General features: G+C 39.4%; 1 pseudogene; it reads left to right on the plus strand.

The window, feature by feature from the left end:
* The first annotated feature begins 8,566 nt into the window (after window positions 1-8,566).
* Window positions 8,567-10,492, plus strand: LOC113260301 (tigger transposable element-derived protein 1-like; annotated as a pseudogene).
* The last annotated feature ends 245 nt before the right edge of the window (window positions 10,493-10,737 follow it).

Here is a 10,737-nt window from a genome sequence, read left to right on the forward strand (position 1 = left end):
AACCAAAAACCCGCACAATATCATTTTGTAAGTTGACAGTAGTTTGCTAATATCATCAAATATAAGCCAGTGTCCAAACATCCAACTGCCCCATAAGTAAAGTATCATAATATCTTAGAGTTTGTAAAATTTGATTACCTTCCAGTGACTCAACATTTCTTCCAGTTAAGTTAGAGTGTGAAAACTCATCCTAGTGGGGTTATTTCTCTTGTGAAGGGATTCCTATTATCCACCCCCACGCTGACCATGGTCTCCGTTCTTAATTTTTTTAATTTGAACTTTCATGAAAATTTTTATTTTCATGAAGCCAAAGTTTTTTAAGCACGGCCTTCTTCCTTCCAAGTTCTGAACCTATGGTCCCATTTTAATTTGCATGTCTGGACCAGATAATATCTTGATGATACTCAAAGCCCCTTGGAGGGTGGGAGAGGATGCAGTTAAGAGGTATTATCAATACAAGTTAATCTGGGTGGTCTGCTCTTATTTTTTTGTGTTTAAGTCAGTAAGTACTTGGACAAATAAATCTGACATTTTTCTTGCAGCAATTTACATTCTTGTTCTTATAAAGCATTTCTTTCTTATTCCTTTATGATTATCTGTGTTTCTAATGAGCAATGAAGAAGCTGTCAACCGCTGATGCGAACCACGAGGAGAAACACCGAGGGATTGCGTAGTTAGAGAGGTATGAGCCACTAAAGTTCCCCATGCAGTTTTAATCAAAGTGCACCTTTACTGGTTCATTGTATCCAAGGCAGTTTTTACATTGAAAAAAAAAGTAAAAGAAGAAAGAAAGAGATATGGAGGGAGGGAAGGAGGTAGAAATTAGCCCATGCCTTTGAAGTTAGATAATGATAAAGAAATCTTGTTTTTCTTTCTTCAGGAGTGGTCTAGTCAGGAGCACTACAGGTCAACTGTCAGAACATAATTGGGCAATCTCAATCCTGGGACATTATATTCTGCCATGTAGTAGAAATGTCTATTCCTGACAAGTTGTCCCAACTTGGTAGTAGCTCTGTAAGCCAAATTTCTGCCAAAACATTAGGCAGATGGTTATCAACTGATTTTCCCTTTCCCTATATGAAGATCACTGTGCCCTGCTGTTGATAGGATTACATAGGGACTAAAGCAAATTAATGGCAAGCGGGGGAGAATCCTGTTAGTTTGGACCACACATGCGGTTAAACAAATGCAGGAACAATCATAGCATTGGGTTTTATTTAGATCCATGCATCCCTTTCTCAAAGGGATTGAAAATATTTGCAGTGTGATTTGTCCTCTTCTGCCCACACTGCTTGCTTTGTAGCACGGTGCCTGTTTAAAAGGAACCTCATAGACGCATAATCCCTCCACAGTGCGGCATTCACGTTAGAGGTCCTATATGAAGGTGGGTTCCTTGCTCGGAGCTCAGAATCTTGTATAGGGTGTTTTTTTTCATGGAAAAGATACTTAGTCCTCTCCAATTATCCCTGCCCAGAGACAGGATCTCTGAAACTACTACGAGCAAAGAATAAAAACAGACACCCTCCAGTCTGCGTATTATATAACAAACACTTGGCAGATTTCTCATTCCGTGCTTAACTTTGACATGAAGCTAGACAGTAATGTTTGCAGATCAAATGAGATTTTTGCCAGCCCACTACTAGATAGGGAGGATTTATCTACAACCACACTATGATGTTCCCTTAATACCTTTCAAAAACACAAGTGCTTACATCCTAATAGGTTTTTAGCTTAAGATCTAATCATCCACTCTTGAATTAAGATGCTTGAATGAAGCCAACTCATTTGGAACTAAGCATTTTAATGTCAACAGAGACATATGGTATGGAGACAGAATTACAAAGGCTCTCTTCTGAAGCATCCATTAGGAAAGCAAGACTAAGACCCCAGCATCATTATTAGTTTACTCATTTATTTCTCAGTAAATAATTGAGCATAATATCATCTTATGAAAGTGGAAATGGTCTAATAATTACATGTTAGGGATAGGGTACATTCCCATTTGAAATGATTAAACCATTCTCTTGCTCTGTAATTACTACCAACTGTTTTTGTGAATGGCATTGCATTTTTAGACCTAGGAAGATACAACATATATTACATACATTGTGCAAATATGTCGGTAATATAAATATTAAGACTTCTATATTGCCGGTGATGGGTAGTAAGGAGGGCACGTATTGCATGGTGCACTGGGTGTTATACGCAACTAATGAATGAATCATTGAGCCTTACATCGGAAACCGGGGATGTACTGTAAATAAATAAAATCTTAAAAAAAAAAAAAGACTTCTATATTGCTGTTTGTAGAAAAGTACATCTCATCCCAATTACAAATTGTCATTTAGGAGCCCCTAAAACCGATGAAAATGTCAACATAGTAATGCAATTATAAAGTCATCTCTGACTTATTATATGGGAAGAACATATTAGTAAGGAACTGTGGAATACTGAACCCTTGCAAAGATTATTTTCATTGAATTTAGATGTAGAAAATCTGCAAATTAGAAGGATGCTAATCTAGCTTGTTTTGGTCAAATTAGTATGTTCAACAGTTTCAAATGACTTCCTTATCTGAAGCATTTGACCAAGAGGCATTTCTCTTTCCTGCCTAGTTAATTTCTATTAACTTTCAAGAATCTCTTGGTGGTGATAGGAAGAGGATCTTTTAAACCATCCAGACTATGTTGGCTTACCCATTTTATGTTTCTTTAACATCCCCTCCTTCTCTTTTGGAGCATTTGTCACAATTGTGTTATTATTTGGTGAGTGTCCATATTTCCTGCTAGCTTCTAAGCTAGGTGAGATCATCTGCCTTTTTCACCACCATATTGCTGTGCTAAATTGTGCTCTTTGTTAAAAAGATTCAATGTCTTAAAAAATTAAAAATTAAAATTTCCAAGTATTCAATACCTTTCACTAACGGGTCCCTCCCTATCAAAACATTAAGTTTCCAGTTCCACTGATCTCAAGCTTAGACGTGTGGCTTGCTTTGGCCAATAATATATGAGTGGAATTGTCATGTGCCACTTCTAAGCAGAAGCCTTAAGAATTTCCACATGGTTTCACCATCACTCTTTCCCTTTGCCACGAGACCAGTATATCCCAGATAGGGCAGCGACTTTAATCAGGGTCTTGAAATGAAGATTTGGAGTGGAGTCAAAGCTGAATGGGGATGGACATGTAATGAGTGAAAAATAAACCTTTATGGCTGTAATCCACGGTGATTAGGTATTTGTTATTGCTGCTTAACTTAGCTTAATTTGATTGATACAAATATCCAATGACTGTCAAGGTGTGGGGCATGCGGTAGGCATGCAATACACATTAGTTGACAGACTGAAGGAATGGATGGAGACATATGATCTGTACACGCAAGAAATGAAGCATATGCAGATCTGAATTAATAAAAACCTGTGTCTGCATCATTGTTTCAACCATAGTGATTTGGGTTTAATACAAATGTAATTAAATGTTTATTGCTTTTGAAACCTAAGCCACTCAAAAAATGTCATGCGTAATTCAGTGTCAACTGGTGACACAGAGCAGAGACTTCATGGAAGGGAGGGAACGGTGGAGTGTCACACTAGCCAAGCAAGATTTCACTTGAAGATGTGAACCGGAAGGATGAGTGGATTTATCATGGCTTTTAGTCAGTGAAGGGGTGAGAGAAGGACATGGCAGATTTCTTAAGGGAAAATGCATGAAAACAAGAAAAGGTGTGGATTAGGGAAAACCAGGGACGTGATTTAATGCAGCTGGTGCTTGAGGCAGATTATTCAGGTGGCAGCAGATCAGAGAAGGGAGAGAGGGGACACAGTGAAGAAGCTACGTCAGAAAATGTAATGTCATAAAAATGGCGGTTCACTCTTAGCTAATCTATAAACTCAAAGTGATCTCAATAAAAACACAAACAAGATTATTATTAGCTTTTTTTTTTTTTAGGAACCAGACTAGAAAATTCTAAAGTCACATGAAGAAAAACATAAGAGGAAAGTACTGACAAAATTAATAAGGAGATATTAAAACATATAAAATCAAAAATAATTAAAACAGTAATTTGAATGGGCAGGCAGATTAATGGGAAAGTTTCAAAAATCAGAAACAAATATAATCTCATTTGCCAAACTGGTATATGAGAGTTGGCATTAAAAATGAGTGGGGAAGGAGAAAGGGGAACACTCTTACACTGTTGGTGGGAATGCAAACTGGTGCAGCCACTCTGGAAAACAGCCTGGAGGTTCCTCAAAAAGTTAAAAAATAGAGCTACCCTATGATCTCGCAGTTGCACTACTAGGCGTTTACCCCAAGAATACAAAAACACTAAATCAAAGGGATACGTGCACCCCAATGTTTACAGCAGCATTATCAACAATAACCAAACTCTGGAAACAGCCCAAGCATCCATCAACTGATGAATGGATAAAGAAGATATGGTGTGTGTAATCATGCGAGCATGTGTGTGTGTGTGTGCGCACACACACACACACACACACACACACACACTGGAATATTACTCAGTCATTAAAAAAGAATGAAATCTTGCCATTTACAACAAAATGGATGGAGCTAGAGAGTATTATGCTAAGCGAAATAAATCTTTCAAAGAAAAATACCATATGATCTCACTCACATGTGGAATTTAAGAAACAAAACAAATGAGCATCGGGGAAAAAAGACAGTGAGAGGCAATCCAAGGATCAGGTTCTTAACTATAGAGGAGAACCTGATGGTTACCAGAGGGGAGGTGGGTGGAGGGATGGGTGAGATAGGGATGTGATGAGCACTGGATGTTGTATGGAAGTGTTGAATGACTAAATTGTACACCTGAAACAAATATCACATTGTATGTTAACTAATTGGAATTCAAATAAAAACTTTAAAGAAACAAGAGAGGAAAGACGGCATTAGTTGAGGTGGTATCTGCAAAAACATTAAGTTGTTCTTGACCTCATATCTTGTACCAGAATAAATTTCAAGGATCAGAGAATTAAATGTACTAGATTGAACCACATGACCATTTCTGTAGGTCAAAATTGTTAAATACTGGTAATTTCATATGGTTCCCTTAATAGAAACTGAAGTCATGGTAGTATTCAAAGAAACCACAATTGTTTTGTAATCTAGAGATGGGAAATACTTTTAAACTGTGACACAAATTCAAAGGCCTATAAAATAATAGATGGCTAAATTCAACTACTTAACAATAAGCTTTTTCTGCACGGCAAAAATCACCATAAACACAGTCAAAGCAAATGACAAAACACGGAAAAACATTTCCAATTCATATCATAGGTATAAGACTAATGTCTCTTTATCTTTATAAAGAACTTCTATAAATTCGTATTCAAAAGGCCAACAACCCATTAGGATAATGAGACTAGGAAATGGACAGATAGTTCAAAGGACAAGAAAATCACCTGACTCTTAGTCGTAGGAAAGGAGGCTTGGTCTCACTCGTTTTATGCAAATGCAAATTAAAATTAAAGTAAGGTAGGGGCGCCTGGGTGGCTCAGTTAGTTAAGTGTCAGGGTCTGTTGATCTCAGGGTCTTGAGTTTCAGCCCCACATTGGGCTCCATGCTAGGCATGGAGCCTACTTAAAAAAATTTAAAGTAAGGTAGTATTTTTTCACCTATCAGATTCCAGAAATCTAGGAATTTGTTTACATACTCTATTGGCAAACTCAAGTCTTTCTGGTGGGAATCTAAGTTGCTACTACTTCTATGGAGGGAAATTTGGTCCCATCAGCCAATATTGTGAAGTACATACATTGGTCCTGCCATCCCATTTTTGGAATTTATACCACAGATACACCTTTACATGTGTGAAATGAAAATGACAGTGTTACTAATTGCAGCATTACCTGCAAAATCAGAAGACTGGAAACAATCTCAATGTTCATTACTGGAGGATGGCTAACTAAGCCATAGGACAGGTCCACAACCACCACACGCAGCTGTAACAATGACTGAGAAACTAAATACTGCCACAAGATGTCCAAACCAGATTGTGTGAGAAAGGAAGACAAAGCCTAATGTGTATTTATACTACCGCTAGTCTTAAAAGGTTAATAGAGAATATACAAGCAAATATATCTCATAAAGAATATATAAACATATATAGTTTTTAAAAGTATAAAGTTTCTATGGAAGATTATACAAGAGGCTAATAACATTGGTTGCTGTAGGAAGAGGAACTGGATAGTTATGAAACGGGATGAAGTTATGCTTTTCACATCCTTTGCACTGTTTGTTTTGGTGTGTGTATCATATGTATGTATGTATTTATTTATTATGCTATGTTAGTCACCCTACAGTACATCATTAGTTTTTGATGTAGTGTTCCATGATTCATTGTTTGCGTATAACCCCCAGTGCCCCATGCAATACGTGCCCTCCTTAATACCCATCACCAGGCTAGCCCATCCCCCCCACCCCCCTCCTCTCCCCTCTAAAACCCTCAGTTTGTTTCCCGGAGTCCATAGTCTCTCGAGGTTCATTTCCCCCTCTGTTTACCCCCCTTCATTTTTCCCTTCCTTCTCCTACCGATCTCCCTCCTTTGCACTTTTTGAATTTTGAACCATTTTCATAGATTACTTATTCACAAAATTAAAAAATGCTATTTCAATTAAAACTAACTGGCATCAACATCCTTTGAAAGGGAGCTATTTCTGCTGCAGATAAAGTTATAACTGATTTATGAAAAGCAAAACCCAAACTCCGCATAAAAAATGATCATAATATTCTACATGTGGACCTATATGCAATTATAATAATTAAGTTTTAAGTAATTGATTACACAGAAAATCCATTTCCCACACTGCAGTCAGAGTGAACTTTTTAAAACATAAATTCGATAATGTCACTCCTGTGCTTAAAGTCTTCCTATGGTTCCCCATTGATTTAAAGATAATAAAATCCAGGGGTGCCTGGGTGGCTCAGTCGGTTAAGTGCCTGCTCCTGGCTCAGGTCATGATCCCAGGGTTCTGGGATCGAGCCCCCCTGCTCAGCGGGGAGCTTGCTTCTTCCTCTCCTCCCCGCTTGTGCTCTCGCTATCTCTGTCACTATCTCTGTCTCTCTCTCTCTCAAACAAATAAAATCTTTAAAAAATAATAAAGATAATAAAATCCAAATTCCTTAATATGACATATAGGTATTCTATTGATCTGGCCTCTATATCATTATTCCAGCTTCACTTCTCGTTTGTTCCATTAACCTTGAATTTGCTCTTGTCTTTAGGAACCAAGCTCCACACTAGACTTTACATGTATCTGCTCCCCTGACATTTTTCCTTTTTTTGTTTTGCCTTAGGAGAGTCCCACCTCCTTTTTTCCTTCTTCCCCCTTCCCCTTGTTTTTCAGTAATTAGACATCAAGTTTCCTTGACCCCCAAAACTGGATAAGCCCAAGCTTTTCCATGGTGCCATCACATCCTGCCCTGTTCTCTCTGCTTGTCCTTCCCCCACTATTTGGTAATCAGTACATTTGTCTCCTTCAGTAGATTGTGAGTGCCTGGAGGGAGCCCTGTGCTTGGCCCAACAATTGGCACAGACTTGACTCATGGTAAATGCTAATTGCATGAGAATACGATAAGCCATCTGTTGAAGAAATCCAACTATGAGGTGGCAATGGGGATGGAGTGACACAGGTGATAGAAATAATCCGAAAGAGAAGCAAACAGAACTTGGTAACAGATATGCCATAGCTAATTGATCGAGTGTCTAAAATTTGCCAGAGTTGATAATCTCGGCCAGGCCTAATCTTACAGATCAGCAGCAAGCAGGATCTTTCTGGCGCAACTGTGTCCCTTCACCATAGAAGTACTTACAAAAATGTGTTTCTTCCCTTCCATCTTTCATCAGCCAGTTCGCCCTGGTCTGTATATGGTCCTAATGCATCACACAGAACCAGTCTCCATGCGCTATGATCCACTCTCTGCACTTCAGTCCCCATTAATCATGGAGACTTGACTGTGGCACGTACTCCTTCAGGGCTTAAGTGGGTGCTCTAGGGTCACTGGACCAAATGGTACAAAAGTGTACTAAAAGAATCAGAGAATCTTTCGGTGGAGTACAATGAGCAACCAGCAAATAGCAAAAGCGGGGAGAGGACTGGGTTCAGGGGTCATGTGTATGCATCCTTCCCGACACTTACCTCCAGGGGCATGTCAGTCCTTCCCCCAAAGAATGCCAAAGGCAGAGAGGCATTTTCTATAAATCGAAAGTCTGTAGCAACCCTGTGTATAGCAAGTCCATTGGTGCCATGTTTTTTTCCAATAGCATTTGCTCACTTTGTGTCTGTGTCACATTTTGGTATTTCTTGCAATATTTCAAGCTTTTTTTGTCATTATATTTGTTATGGTGGTCAATGATCTTTGATGTTACTATTACAGTTGTCTTGGGGCACCACAAACCATGCCCATATAAGACAGACCTTGATAAATATTGTGTGTCTTCTAACTACTCTACTGACCAGCTCTTGCCCTGTCTCTCTCCCTCTCCTCAGGCCTCGCTACTACCTACGTGGGATACAGCAATATCAAAATTAGGCCAATTAATAACCCTGCAATGGCCGCTAAGTGTACAAGTAAAAGGAAGAGTCACATGTCTCTCATTTTATATTTTTTTAAGATTTGTTTATTTATTTCAGAGGGAGAGAGAGAGAGCGTAAGTGGGAGGGACAGAGGGAGAGGGAGAGAGAATCTTAAGCAGGCTCCATGTGCAGTGCAGAGTCTGATGCAGGGCTCGATCTCACAACTCTGAGATCATGACCTGAGCAGAGAACAAGAGTCAGCCGCTTAACTGACTACACCACCCAGGTGCCCCATGTCTCTCACTTTAAATCAAAAGCAGAAATGATTAAGCTTAGCAAGGAAGGGATGTCAAAAGCTGAGATAAAATGAGACCTAGGCCTCTTGTGCCAAACACCTGGCCAAGCTGTGTATGCAAAGGAAATGTTCTTGAAGGAAATTAAAAGTATTATTTCGGTGAACTTACGAATGATAAGAAAACGAAACATCCTTATTGCTGAGATGGAGAGAATCACAACATTGCCTCATGCCAAAGCTCAGTTTAGAGGAAGGGCCTCACCCCCTTCAGCTCTGTGAAGGCGGAGAGAGGTGAGGGAGCTGCAGGAAAAAAGCCTGAAGCTAGGAGAGGTTGGTTCATGAGGTTGAAGGAAAGAAGCCGTGTCCATGACATAAAAGTTCAAAATGAAGCAGCAAGTTCTCCAGAAGGTCAGGCTAAGATCATTCATGAAGGTGGCTCCACTAAACAATAGATTTCAGTGTAGACCAAACGGCCTTCTGTTGGAAGAAGGTGCCATCTAGGACTTCCATAGCTGGAGAGGAGAAGTCAATGCCTGGCTTCAAAGTTTCAAAGGACGGGCTGACTCTTTTTTTTAGGATTAATGCAGCTGATGACTTTAAGGTAAAGCCAATGCTTATTTACCATTCTGAAAATCCCTTTAAGAATTATGCTAAATCTGCTCTATCTGTGCTCTCTAAATGGAACAATAACGCACATCTGTTTACAACATGATTTACTGAATTTTTTAAGCCCATTGTTAAGTACTACTGCCCAGAAAAAAAAATTCCTCTCAAAATATGACAGCTCATTGACAATGCACCTGGTCACCTCAGAGCTCTGAGGGAGATGGACAGCAAAATTAATGTTGTTTTCATGGGTGCTAACAAAACATCTATTTACAGCCCATGGATCCAGAAGTCATTTTGACTTTCAAGTCTTATTACTTACGAAACACATTTTGGGAAGCTATAGGTGCCATAGATAATGATTCCTCTGATGTATCTGGGCAAAGTAAATGGAAAAGCTTCTGGAAAGGAGTCACATTCTAGATGCCATTAAGAATAGTCATGATTCACAGAAAGGGGTCAAAGTACCAACATTACCAGGAGCTTGGAAGAAGGTGATTCTAGCTCTCATGGATGACTTTGAGGGGCTCAAGTCTTCAGTGGAGGAAGTCACTGTGGATGAGGCGGAAATGGGAAGAAAACTGGAATTAGAAGTGGAGTCTGAAGATGGGATTGAAGTGCTGCCATCTCGTGATAAAATGTTAATGGCTGAGGAGTTGCTTCTTATGGACGAGCAAAGAAAGCAGTTTCCTAAGTCGAAATCTACTCCTGGTGGAGATGCTGTGAAGATTGTTGAAATGACAGCAAGAGATTTAGAATATGGCATAAACTTAGTTCATAAAGCAGCAGCAGGGTTTGAGAGGGCTGACTCCACTTTGAAAGAAGTTCTACTGTGGGTAAAATGCTATCAAACAGCATCACGGGCTACAGAGAAATAGTTCGTGAAAGGAAAAATCAACCGATGTGACCAACTTCACCATTGTTTCATCTGAAAAAACTGCCACAGTCAACCCAGCCTTCAGCAGCCAGCACCCTCATCAGTTGGCAGCCATCGACGTGGAGGCAGGACCCTCCACCGGCAAAAGGGTTACAACTTGCCGAAAGCTCAGGTGATGGTTAGCATTTTTAGTGACCGCGTATTTTTAATTAAGGTATATGCATTGTTTTTTTAGACATAATGCTATTGCACACTTAATAGACCACAATACGGTGTAAACGTAACTCTGATATACAGTGGGAAACCAAAACCTTCGCTTGACTTGTGTTATTGCAATATTCACTTTATTGTGGTGGTCTGGAACCAAACCCACAATAGTGTTGAAGTATGCCCGTGTACCTGCAAATTTTGCATTATAGCTCATAATT

The sequence above is a fragment of the Ursus arctos genome, unplaced genomic scaffold (genome assembly GCF_023065955.2).
Source record: "Ursus arctos isolate Adak ecotype North America unplaced genomic scaffold, UrsArc2.0 scaffold_18, whole genome shotgun sequence".
NCBI classification, from domain to species: domain Eukaryota; kingdom Metazoa; phylum Chordata; class Mammalia; order Carnivora; family Ursidae; genus Ursus; species Ursus arctos.